General features: G+C 27.2%; 1 pseudogene; it reads left to right on the top strand.

Moving 5' to 3' along the window:
* The first annotated feature begins 2,920 nt into the window (after positions 1-2,920).
* LOC106797078 (MDIS1-interacting receptor like kinase 2-like) lies at positions 2,921-3,580 on the top strand (annotated as a pseudogene).
* The last annotated feature ends 11,101 nt before the right edge of the window (positions 3,581-14,681 follow it).

The following is a 14,681-nucleotide window of genomic DNA, read 5'->3' as shown; positions in this document are numbered from 1 at the left end:
GAGGCTGTTATAACCTTTGCAGATAATTTCCGGCTTATAAATAAGAATTGGGACCATATAGACAAAAGCGAGAAGATGATCATACCTTGTAGATAATGTGTGACTTTGTAGATAATTAACTATCTGCCACTATATAAAGATATTTAAATATTAATATGTTAAAGATAACCTGTTAGTTTGAGACCTCGACTACTAAGGGTCAAACGTCTATATTCATGTTGCATGGCTGATGTGAAGGAGTGACCGTGTCTCAAAATACTATATAGGATGTCACGAGTATTTTACGAGTCTTGGACAATATAATATAAAATATTTTTAAAAAAGTTAAAATGGTTAAAGTCTTAGATTAATTTATTTTCGTTTCATAAAGAAAATTCCAAAAATTTTCCAATTATTTTTTAACAAGTTAAATTTTGTTTTATGATAAGACTTCTCAAACATACACCTTATTTTGAGGAAAAATTTAATGAGGATGTTCTCTTTAAAAATATTTTTAATACAAAAATTTAACACAATAATATAATAATATTATACTGTATAAGTTTTGAATGCTTACATCAACACTTTGGGTAACAATTTCTTTTACCAAAATCTAAACACTTCCAAAGGTATTTTAAATATTTTATTTTGGAAAAAGGTAGTTCTTCTCTACCTGTGTTATTTATTTAACTATTACTATTGAGTAATTATTTAATCACAATAGGATCAATAAATTATAAATTAACGTCCTTGTTGGTTCAATAGTCAATCTGAATTTAAAATCAGTATAGTTTGAAATTTTCTAAAGCATTTAGTGGTGTCTTTTGACAACGTGTGAACAAGAACACTAACGGGTGGTCACTTGAATAATTAATTATTCACAATAGGATTAAATTATATATTAACGTGTTTATTGGTTCAATAGTGAATTTAAATTTAAAATATGCATGTTGAAGTTTCTAAGAGTTATCAGATCTTTTGGATTCTTATCCTTAACAATTTTTTATTTTTTGAATCTATTTAATTAAAAATAGTAGGATGGTTCCGTTGTTTTCTATGTTATTTTGTTATTCAACAATTCAAAAGTTTCTCTTTTTTTTTCAAATGTTATGTTTTCTTCTAATTAAAATAAAAATTATTAAAATTTTTCTAGTATGAAAGAAAACAAAAAGTATGTGACACTAAAATTAAACTGAATTCCTGATAGATCATATAAAATTATAAATACTCTTTTTTTTATACTACTCTATATATAATCGAATGATTTAAAAAGCAAAAAATTACATATAAAATTTACAATATCATACTATTATTACTCATAAAATGTTTTTATTAATTGTTTTATAGTAGTGTCTTTTGACTATGGGAGAACAAGATAAATCAAGAGTTGGGTTGTTATGAATTTATTTTTATTTTTGCTAAGTTAAAATTTACAACAAGTTATTTTTTTAACTCAATTATGATCTAATTATCAATACTTTAAATATATCATACACGATAGGTGATCAATCTATTTTTTCTTATAATATATCAAATTTAATATTATGGTATATACTTATATCATAGAATAAAAACGTATAAAACTTAAATTAAAATATATTTTAAAATAAAATATATAATTATTAATATATTGTCATATTGTATATTTTAATTGCGTCAGTTTTGTCAATAAATAAATTATTGTTAAATGTAAGGATATTGAGTAAGTAGTAGACCCATTTAGTAGATTTATATAGTTGCTGGGTGGAGGAGATTAAATGTTTAAGTTGAAAGAAAATATTTACTTAAAATCCTCAAAGAAAAACTATGGATACTTAGATTGGAAATGACCTATATAAAATGTCAAGATTCTCAGCACTGCCAAAAGTATATTAATATTATTCTTTTGCATTGGAAAAAGGCGGCCTCTAGTCACTGTCAGTGCAGATTTCTTTTTTACTTAAAAAAGAGGCAGAGACTTTTAAATCTCTCGTTAGCTGTTACTATTAAATTTTATTTATATTTTGGTAAAGGACTATCATATACGTGTACAAGCTTACAAGGTTCTTTTTATTAATTTTTTGTTAATTGTTTGTTACTACTTCATATATTACTTACTTGTGTTTTCTTCCCGATATTTAATATATTTAATGTGATTTTTTAATAAATAACATTGTATTAAAATATTTTTCTTTTCTTTTCATGTTTATTTTTATGGGTTAAATAAATGTTTTTAATGAATATTGTAAGGTGTTAATAAGTTTGGTATCAATAATAAACTTTAGAATTTGTATCAACTAACATTTTAACTTTTGTAAATGAAATTTCTTTTTTTATGAACAATCATTTAATTATACAAATTAAAATTACTTTATTAGTTTCTTTCAATAAATTAAATTAATATAAAATAAATTTAATTTAATATAAATATAATAATTTAATAATAATAATAATAATAATAATAATAATAATAATAATAATAATGTAGAATTATTATAATTTAAAATAAAATAGGGTTTAATTTGAATTTGAAGGTGATAACATTCTCATAATAACAATAATTAATAAAATTTAATTTAATTATAAAGTAATAGATGACCCTGGTATGGTCGCTGCCAGGATCCCAGTTTTAGAAGGGAACCAATTTTTCTCTATTTGGTCTATATAAATATTAAAATGAAATTTTATATAGTTAAAACTATATAAAAAATATGATTACCAATATTTTTTAGGGAAACGTTTAGTAGTAATTAGCAAGTAATGGGTGATGTTTGTATTTTTCAACAAAAATCTATAAAAAAAATTGGAAAAATGAACCGACCATTTATGCATAATTATAAATGTAAAGAGGATAGTCTGGTATATTATTTCCTTCCACTTAAAAGATGATGAACAAGCAATAGCATTTGATTGGGATCCCAGGATTAATGCCATTAAGGGTGTAGCAAATGCTTTATGTTATATGCATCATGACTGTTCACCTCCAATTGTTTCATCGAGATATATCAAGCAAGAATGTTATTATGGATTTGGAGTATGTGGCTCATGTCTCAGATTTTGGAACAGCCAAGCTTCTTAATCCTAATTCAACCAATTGGACCTCATTTGTTGGCACTTTTGGATATGCTGCTCCAGGTTAATTCCTTTGTCTTTTATACCGAGGATAAAATGATTTTGTAGGTTTTCATTGATAGTTTTCTACCTAAAAATTACATAAAATAGTTATCAACATTTCATGCTTATTTTAGGAATGTTATTTAATGCATGATAGCTCTTTTAATTTGCTACAGAACTTGCATACACAATGGAAGTGAACCAAAAATGCGATGTGTATAGCTTTGGGGTATTAGCATTGGAAATACTTCTTGGAGAGCACCCTGGAGATTTTATAACTTCGTTGTTGACATGTTCATCAAATGCCATGGCGTCAACACTTGATATTCCTTCATTGATGGGTAAGTTAGACCAACGTCTCCCTTATCCTACAAATCAAATGGCTAAGGAGATAGCTTTGATTGCAAAGACAACAATTGCTTGCTTGACTGAAAGCCCTCATTCTCGTCTCACCATGGAGCAAGTTGCCAAGGAGCTTGGAATGTCAAAGTCATCTTCAGTGCATTAATTCCACAATGTATATATATTTGAAAGATTGAATTTACCAACTTTGTGTGTAATTTTTTTAACTTACTTTTTATATTGTAAGATAATTTTGTTATGTTTTCACTTAAGATTGCACCATGTTATACACATAAATCTATTATCATTTAAATGGCAGCGAGTTAGTTACCATTTAATTTTGTTGTCACCATGATTTGAATTTTGCAATGACATACATGCAAGGATTACTGAATTATTTAAGCTAGATTCGATATAACTTACAACCTAATTCAAAGTATTATACCATGAATAATTTATATATGAATAGAAAAACTAGAAGTAGCACTCAATGTTAGAGAACTGCCTTCTATAGGACCATTTTCTAGAATACCAGCTTCACACCTCCAACAATAATCCAATGACATGTAACTATCATATCAAGTGGTGCTTTAGGTAAAGAAGCTCCAATAACCTATGACTAACACAAACTATACTTATAAGTAGGTGTTGCACTCTAATTTTTAATCCCATTGAAGTGACCTAGTTTGAGCACTCCGATTCATGTCTACTTCCTTATCATCAATATCAAAACAACCCGTGTCAAACAACTCTTTTGAATCATAAAGGAATCGAAAGCAGCATATGCAAATCCATATAGTGATTAACTTAAGAAAAATAAAGAATGTTACTACATATGAGGTTTCTAGCAACACTTAATTAACTACGACACATTAAAATGTTCCTAATAAAGTCGATTTCACAACACTTACCAAATTAACATTAGTATTTTCAATTTCTTTTTCATGTGTAAAAAGGTTTTGAAAGAAAATCTGTATAATATAAAGAGATTCTAAATCAAGTCATAATTTCAAACCAAATCTGCCATGGGAGGTTAGCTTTAGCATTAGATCCAACTTTTCATTCGTCATACTATAATCAATTGAGAACGCTCTCTACTTATCTCTCATTAAACTTGTTTTGTTAGGCCTGACGACTTTAGTGTTTTTTCTCGTATAGTTTATCTTAAATCAAGCCCAATTCACACTAATTTGGTTTTCGAACTCAAGTCTGAACTCTTTTAAGTGACATATTTCAAGTAAAAAAATCCTTAAGCTGAGAAATCTTTGTGTCTGTTGTCCACATTCCTATGGTTTTCATTTCTCAACTTTCACATGTGCTCCCTACAACATGTTTATAAAATATTAAGTATATTAAATTCATATAAATTGTAATTAATTTTTTAGTAAAAACTAAGAGTGAAGATACTTACTTAATCCAAGGTCTAACTTCTTCACAATTTTGTAATATGTAAAAATGAGCTTGCTGAATTTCAAAAGAGTTCATAATTTTCCTGAAATTCCTTCCAATAGATCGACCATTGTTCTTAAACACTAACAAACCATTGCAATCATCACTTGCACGTTCCATATATCCATCTGCTTGATTCAATCTAGAATCCATATCTGTGACACCATCTACCCTTACAAATAACAAATAAAAGGAAATAAAAATCATACATAATTTATTTAGAAGTTTTTAAACCCATAATAATAAAAGGAAAGAAAATCATGTGGATTTTTCTTCTTTTAAAAACACATTTATTTTAAATCAATTAAAAAATGATAAAAGGTTCACATCCACTTAGTAAAAACATAGTAGAAATTATTCGAATAAAAGATAAAGTTATCCCGGCTCAAAACAAGGTCGTCCATTCTGAATGAATAAAAAAAAAACTAAAACAGAAAACATAACGCAATTATATCATTCACGAAAATTATAACATGCGAAGTAAAATCCTATGCCCCGATGTCACACTTATCAGAGCATATCCCTATCATAGACTAAGTTTATCCATCTCTAGCATGAAACTCATCATATAATGACTCACTTGAAACAAAATGATAATCAGTCCAAACACAAACACACTCCGGGAGTGAGTTATCACATTTGTATATAATAAAACATTAGGACATGTGAAACATATAATACTTAAAGCTGAATTTATATAAATAACATCACTTCACAAAATCACACACATTATTCAAACTCATTCAAGTTCACACACTCCGAAAAATAACATCAAACCGCAATTGTTAACTCAATGAAAGTCAAACACAGGCGTTATGCAACAAATACGCTAGACTCAAGCCTACATGCAATATGGTACCATTTTTCAGTGAAAAACTTCGTCGGGCACCTAGGAGTACATGATGGGACATGCCTCACAATGGGTAAGTCAGATCACTCTCACTAAGTGAAATCATAGGGAGATCAGTCAGGGTAACTCTATTTTGCGAAAATGCTCCAACCATATGGGATCAGTACAAGCTTAAAGGAGCACTCAAACCGAGTGTATTTACCCCCAAGGCCTAGACTCCGAGGAGTCTGTCAGGGCCTCTCCCTCCTGATTCTGGTCCTACCCAGAAAAATATTTTAACACACAAACTCTACCTATGAACTATCCAATGCACACAACTGCTCAAGTGTTTTCAAAATTTCAATTATTTTCCAAAATTATTTTAACTCATCGCGCCTCAAGTGATTAAACTCGTCGGATTCCCACCGTGGAACCCATCACAACTCATCGCGCATTAACTTGTCGCCCTTAAAAAGTCTTACAGTTGTGTGATTACATAATTCATAGCTCACAACTCAATACATACATCTCAACAATAATGTAATTCACAATTCATTACATACCAAATAATTATCACTTACACACAATCCCAATCACAATTTCATAACGCCAATAAAATAGTTTATCGCATCTCATGCATCCTACACATATCTTTCAATAGTAACATTTACTTGACAAAAGAAAAACAAGTATAAATAAAATTGAAATATATTAATTCAATAAAAAAAACTTCTACAACAATTAATTTAAAAAGTAACAAAAATAATTACTATGAAGCAATAATTTCTATAACCTTATTTTATTTATTTATTATTATTATTTATTTACTTTATTATTATTATTATTAACACACATCATAGTGAAGATGCATACTTAGAATACACTAAGACAAAAACAAACACAGTAACAAACCACTTTTAAGACTTCCAAATGTTTCTTAATGCTCCAATATGAGTTAAAACTGCTATACAAAGTCTCAAACAGAAAAAACAGTGCCACAAGGAATCAAGCTGTATTTGGCCAAAATTATGAGAACGGTTTGAAATCATAGTTCTAGACGAAATAACATTTTTATGATATTTAAAATAATTCATGTTGATTCATCACAAAAGAAAAAAAAAACAACAAATATCAGCAATAATAATAATTAGCACACTTGGAGAACAAGAGAGATTCAACAACAGTGTCGGGTCCCTTCACTTTCTCGGGAATCAAACGAAAAAAATGAAAATCAAGGAAGAAGCGAGTTAGCAGTACCAAAACGTCAGAACAATAAAAACTTGGTGAGAATTTTTCTTATTTTAAATTTTAATAGGTTCAGATTATTTTAAAGGAGGATATGTGTGTGTGAAAGAATAAGTACAATATATGAGATTAAATTTTCAAGCCACAAGAAGCACAGACAGGAGCACTTTCACCAAAAGCATGATATATATATATATATATATATATATATATATATATATATATATATATATTACATTTTCAACAAAGTCATACAGTACACACGTGGTTCATAAATTCTTATTACAAACAAAAGGAAATACAATTATTTGGGGTCAAATTTTTCATTCGAATGATAACAATTCACTGACACATTCAAAAATAGTGGTAAATCACAAGTGCAAAACAAAGAAAATCATAGACGTTAATATACAAAAAATAATCAAGTGATAACAATTGACAATTTAAAAAAAATCTGATATGCACTAAAAAAATATCATGTCAATATACACTAAACAAGATCATAGAATTTCATGATAATAGTTAATAGATATTACACTCAATTTAGCGTATGAAATATTCAATTGGAAAGGGTTCATGAATTAAAATTTTTTTTTAAAAAAAAAACAACCCAAAATTGATCCTCTAGAGATCCCTATACATGTTCATTATAATCCCCAAGCGTGAGTAACTCATCCCTTACCTCGATGTAGTCGCTCAAGCGTTCTCCATTAGCAATTGTGACATTTCTGCTGCTCTCTAGAGCTCCTCCTACAGTTGCTCTGTTAGGGTTCTTGTGCGTCAGAAGAAGAAAAAGGAACAGAAAGTATTTTGTCAAAGCTGCTTTAGGTTAAAAGTTAATTTATATAGTGGGGGAACTTATGACCTAATTAATTTTATTTATTTATTAAAAAAGAAAACCCAAAAGGCACAGTTGTTACAATATCAACCAAATATCTAGCACAAAATGTCATACATTCTTCAGCCACATATCCTTCTACAATGGAACCTTCTAAGTGTGCTTTATTACGCACATAACCTTTTAGTGCATGCAAAGATCTGACAATAAAAAAAGTAAAACTAGTGATATTCAGAAGTAAAATAGGAAAGTAACCTTTGAAAAAAAAATCATTTAAACTAACCTTTCAATAGGATACATCCATCGATATTGAACCGAGTCTCCAAGTTTTGCCTCATTTGCCAAGTGAATTGGTAGGTGAGTCATGAATCCAAAAAATGATGGTGGAAAAATGTGTTCCAACTTACACATAGTTATTGCAATGTTCTTCTCTAAGCAATTCAACTCATTCACGTTCAATTGTTTAGAGCACAAATTTCCAAAGAATAAAGATAACTCGACCAGTGGATCACAAGCATCCTTTGGAAGCAATCCCTTTATGGCAAAGGGAACAATTCTCTCAAATAGAACATGATAATCATGACTTTTAAGACCCTAGATATTCAAAATTATTACATCTATGCATCAACCTATATTTGAGGAATAAGCATCAGGATACTTTACATCCTTTAAGATTTGACAAAACTTTACCTTGTCTTCCTTCAACACTATGAATCGTTAAGGAGAAATTAAATACTTATCCACATTCTCAATAGGATGAAGTGGCTTTTTAAGACTTATATGACGCAAATCCAATCGAGACTTCAATGTATCTTTTGTTTGCCCTGGAATATCCAATAATATTATGATAACACAATTTTTTTCTCTATATGCATCACATCTAAATTATGTCTCAATAATATTGTCCTCCAATATGGTAATTCAAAAAATATACTTTTTTCTTTGAATTGTGATTTATCTCTACCCCTTGTTTTCTTCTAATTGTAGATTTTCCAAAGATCACATGCAGATTTTCAACTTGTGCTAACATATCGTCTCCTATCAAAGTTTTTGGTGCATGCCTTACCTCCTCAGTATTATCAAATGAGTTCTTATTCTTACGCCAAGGGTGATCAACCTATAAAAATTGACGGTGAGCCATGTAACATTGCTTGTGACCGTATTTCAAATAAAGAAAGCATGTTTCTATGTTACAACAAGGACAACCTAATGCTTCTTTTGTACTTCCTCCAGATAACATCCCATAAGCTGAAAAATCATTAATGGTCCATATTAAGGCAACATGCAACTGAAAATTTTGTCTTAAAAAAGCATCATAAGTTTTAATACCCATATCCCATAACTCATTTAGGTCATCAATTAATGGCAGAAAATAAACATCAATATCACTTTCAGGACCTTTTGGACCAGAAATAAACAATGATAAGATAAAACTTTGTTGTTTCATACATAACCAAGGGGGAAGGTTATAAGCAATTAAAACCACATGTCATACACTGTAGCTATTGCTCATTATATCGAAAGGGTTGAAACCACCTAAAGATAAGCCAAGTATCACATTGCATGCATCTAAAGCAAAAAACATGTGTTGATCATCAAATGATTTCCAAGTCAAAGAGTCTGTTGGGTGCCTTAAAACTCCATCATCAACTTTTTTATTCTTATGCCACTTCATATCTTCTGGAACTTGCTTAGACATAAACAATCTTTGCAGTCTTGGTTTTATTGGAAAGTAACGAACTATCTTATTGGGGATATTGTTTTTCTTCTTATTTTCTTGTCATCTACTTTTCTTACAAATAGGATATTCATCAAGGTTTTCATAGCTTCCTCTATATAAGATACAATCATCAATGCAAGCATCTATCTTAACATAATCAAGTCCAAGATCCTTAATAATCTTTTGAAAATCATACGTTGAGTTAGGAAGCACATTTCCTTGGAAAAAAGCTTCAACTAATAAGTTTAGCAATGAATCAAAGGAAGTATTGCTCCATCCATAAAGACATTTCATATGGAAAAGGTGAATGATAAAAGATAACCTGGAAAATTTTTGACAACCCGGATATAATTTTTGTTAACGCCTTTCAATAAATCATAAAACTTTTTGGCTTCCTTATTTGGCTCCTCATTAATATTGGCATGACTAGACATAAGATTATCAAGTACATCATCTCCATCCATATTAAGTGGATGATGCATGTCATGAAACATGGAGTATGTTTAAGCATCATCACCCATTTCAACATTAGCTCCTGAGACATTAGCATCATCTTCTAAATCATCATCATTGTCAGATGATGAATCACTTGAGTTCTCTCCAGGAAACTCCCAATACTCATAATTTTGTTGAAATCTAGATTTCAATAAATCACACATCACTTTATTTCTTGTCTTATAGTAAATATTGTTGCATCTACAACATGGACACATTGTATTTTTATTCTTGGCATTGGAAAAAAGCAAATTCTAAGGAATCATTAATGCCCTTTAAATACTATGGGGAAGCTCCATTTTTTAGTTTTATCCACCCTTTATTTGCTTGTTAATTATCACAGTCCTACAATTTTTTTTTAAAAATGTGTCAAATTTTAAAATATGCAAATTAATATGATCAATTTGTAAAAATTAAAAAGCAGGAAATTTTACTTACTAAGGGGTACAACTAAATGTGTTTAAATGAAAAATAAATTAAAAGATTAAAAAATATATAAAAAATGAACAATACAAAATAGAAAAGATTAAAAAAATAAAATAATATCTATAAAAATAGATAAAGGATATCCAACATATTGAGTAATGACCCATATCTTAGATATTGAGTAACCATCTTTTATTTTAATATGTATCATTATTGTTTTAGCTTCTATACATTTGTATTTTTTAGTATAATTTTTTCATTTTTTATTTTTATTTCAATCTCTATTATTTAAGCAATAAACTTATTTCCTAATTTGTGATAATTATTCCATCACATAAATAGAAAATGTAAAAAATAAAAATGAAATAAAAATTTAATGGTTACCAAAATAAAAAATGAGAAAGCTAAAATAAAAATAGCCATATATTATAAAAATAAAATGTTATTTAAGTAAAAAACAGTATTTGATAAATACAAAAAATATTAATATCTAATAAAGATAAGATACGAATATGATAGATTAAAAGATAAGACACTTAGGATTTAAAAGTAACTTTAAAATTTAAAAATAAACATAAAACTTAAAAAATAAAATAAAATTTATTTGATTTTTTTACTAAAAAATCTCTCTATAAATAAAAAAATGTTTCTTTGTTTTGGCCAAACCAATTTGTTCAATATGAAAAGTAGAAAGAAACAAAAATATACAATTTATTTTTCTTCTTTATAAAATAATTTTCTTGTGACATTTAAAATTTTCCTACCATTTTAATTAACCTAAATTTTTTTAAATAAAAAAAATTTAAAAACTGGAAAAAGTTTTTTTTTGGGTAAATATGATATTTGAATTAATTAGTGATTTTAAATTTTAATTTTTTAAATCAATAAATATTGATAAGTTTGGATGGATTGTTTAATTTAAAAATCTATATCAAGGAATATGAGTTTTTTTTATGCTCATTTTTATATCCATTTTATTTCTATAATTACATAGGCAAGTTATTAGTGTATCCTTATAATTATTTTTACAAACTATCCACTAATATTATCTTTCTTTTTAATTTAAAAATATAAAAATATAATGAGACACAGTGTTTATTTTCTCCTCCTAAAAATGAAAATTATAACCTGACTTGAGTCAATCCAATCACATATGAGTTAGTTGGACTGGGTTATAAAGCCACCTAAATCAAATAAATTAATGAACATGTAAAAAATAGAAAAAGAAATATAAATTATTTTTATAAACAACTACTTTTTATCCTTAAATAAGAAGAAAGATAATAGAAGTGTGTAGATTGTGAAAGTAGTTATAAGGATAAAATAGTAACTTACAACATGGTTATAGGGATCGATAAAGATAATTAACTTAAACTAGCTAGCAAGCTTTATATATACCAAAATTTGAAGTTTAATCTAATATATATTAAAAAAAGGAAAATAAAAAAGAAGGTATCTACACAACAAGAATCACTATGAGGGTGTGATTGAACTTTAGCAAGGATGTTTGAGTACTAGGTTGATGCGTGAATCTCTGCACAATTTCAATTCATCACCAAACAAATTTTTTATAACATACATTAAATATCCTTTTGTAGTGATTTCATAATAACTAGTTCATTTTTACTAAACATAAAAACCTAGGTGCACCTATTATCGCTTGAATGAATCATTGCTTTTATATTATTGGGGATGAAGAGAACATAAACATTAAACTCACGAAAGAAAGCAAGTGAATATTAAAGTTAAGAAAGATAGTGGATAGTGAAGATGGGATTAGTTCTATTTATAGATGTGAAATTATGATTTTTTACTCATTGATAAAGATATTTACTTTTTCAAAAAAAAAATCATATATATCTTTATCTTTATATATTAACAAAAGTAAAAAAGTTTTTAGAGAAAATCCTTATACATTTGAATGAGAAATCTTTAGATAATTTTTTATATAATTTTATATAATTATAAATTTAAATTAGTCATACAGTTGTTACTAAAAATATATTAAATATTAATACTCCAAATGCTTATTGGGTGGGCTCGAACCTGAATCCCTTTGATTTTTTTTATAAAAAAAGTTACCTTTATGCTAACATTTTTGCTAATAATAATTATTATTATTATTATTATTATTATTATTATTATGAAATTGATTTGAAAATCTAAACAATTAAATTTAACATTATTAAAAGAAAACAAATTATGAAGATAAAATCTTCTAACTTAACTAATAAGAATTTACTCTTTTGTCGTTTTTTGTCCAACAATATCATATTTTTGTCATATTAAGTTAGAATTTTAACTAAATGATTTTTAATTAAAAATGAAAGAAATTCTTGAATGGACACAAACCCAATATATCGTCCTTACGGGCAACCAATTAAAAATTTATAATGAATAAAAAAAACAAATAAATTCAACCTGTAAAATAAAAATAACTTTTTACCGTGATTGTGAATGTTGTTGCCATTAAATTGAATTTTTCACAACTACAACAAACATGTTGGCATAAAAAAATATTTTTCACAACAACATTGGCAACGACAAGTTTGGTTGCTGGAATAAATATAGTTTTCCTCACTATACTTATTTGTTGTTAAAAGGTAAATTTTATCCCAACAACAATCAAGCATCATTACTAAATGCCTATCTTTGCCAACAACTTAATCTTGTAATGAATACACAACTCTTTATTACTTTGACTTTATCATGAAAAAATAAATTAATTATTTTTCACCATAAATTTAATCCAAACATATTATTAGTCTAATCAACTACGGCACAACATGCTTTAAATATGCCACTAAATAACAAATACTCAGAAAGTCATTCCGATGTTTCGACTAAAAATAACTTGGAAAAGATAAGCTTTTTTTGGGTTTATCCGTGATTTTTTAAGTAATTAAAATACTAACACTTGTCTATTTCATTTTGGATCTCTAAAAGAAAAATGAGATATGTCTACGGACTCTTTTTGCCCACAGTCATGAGTTCATGTAGGTAAAATTTAAAATTACTTCTACCTGCAACTGATAACTTAATTGTAGCTAAAACTCAACAACTTCTACCTATCATTATTTGGTATAGGTAAATTCATTAAAACTAAAAATGACTTCCATCTACAATTACTTTATGTAGGTAAAACTCCAAAAAACATATGTCTATGGTCAATTAGTGTAGGTAAAACTTACAATACAAGAAATTTATCATATACCTAGAGACACTTTTAATGACAATCATTATAAATGTTTGATTTACATACTATTTGTTTCAGTGGTAGATTTAAAATTGTGGGTATATGTAACTTATACATAGAGACATGTGATAAATCATAGATATAATTATCATCTAACTATATTTTTTTTTGGTATTTCTATCACTATTTATTTTAGTGATGAATTTAGAATCATGATTATAGATAGCATATACCCACAAATATATAATTTTGTAACTATTTATTTTAAGAATGGATTTGAAACTATGACTAAAAATAATATAAACTTATAAATTTTTTATTTGTTAATAAAACAAATTAAAATGGCACTTATTTGATGCAAACTAAACTTGTTAGTTTTTTTTTTACAAAAATAACTTGTTAGTTTGTCACCATAGTTTAGATTTGATTGATTTTTGTTAATTAAAATTATCCAACATTCAACTATAGTAGGATAATAGAAAAAAACAACTTTTTAGTGATAAAAATGAAAGTTTTGTATTAAAATAAAAATAATAATAATTCAATTTTATTTTGCCAATGCCAAACCTTAATTTTGTTCAGATAAATTATTTAAAAATTGAAAAAAAAGGAAAGAAAGAAAACAAAAAAAAAAGAAAAAAAGGAAAGGAAGAATAAAAAGAAACGGGAAAAAGAACAAAAAAAGGAAAGTAAGAACAAAATGAAAAATTGGAATAAAAAAAGAAAAAAAAAAGGAAAGAAAGAGAACATGAAAAAGAAAAAAAAAAGAAAGAAATGAAACATAAATAAGGAAAAAAAGAGGAAAAAGGAAAGGAAGAATAAAAAATAATAATAAAAAGGACAAAAATAAGGAGAATAAAAGGAGAATGAACACTATAAAATGAAGAAATATGAACACGATTACATATAAGAAAAGAATTACACAGACACAAGAAAAACACATAGAGAATAAGAAGAGACACAAATTCTAAGGAGGCGAAAGAAGCTCATTGCATTGGGTTGTTTGACACTCTAGTCAGGAAAGGAAGAGAGATTTCATGATATCCACTTATTCCTTTCTTTTCATCTC

The sequence above is a fragment of the Glycine max genome, chromosome 18 (assembly GCF_000004515.6).
Source record: "Glycine max cultivar Williams 82 chromosome 18, Glycine_max_v4.0, whole genome shotgun sequence".
Lineage (NCBI taxonomy): Eukaryota > Viridiplantae > Streptophyta > Magnoliopsida > Fabales > Fabaceae > Glycine > Glycine max.
Note: the sequence above shows the minus strand (reverse complement) of the source record. Positions and strands in the feature narration are given on the sequence as shown.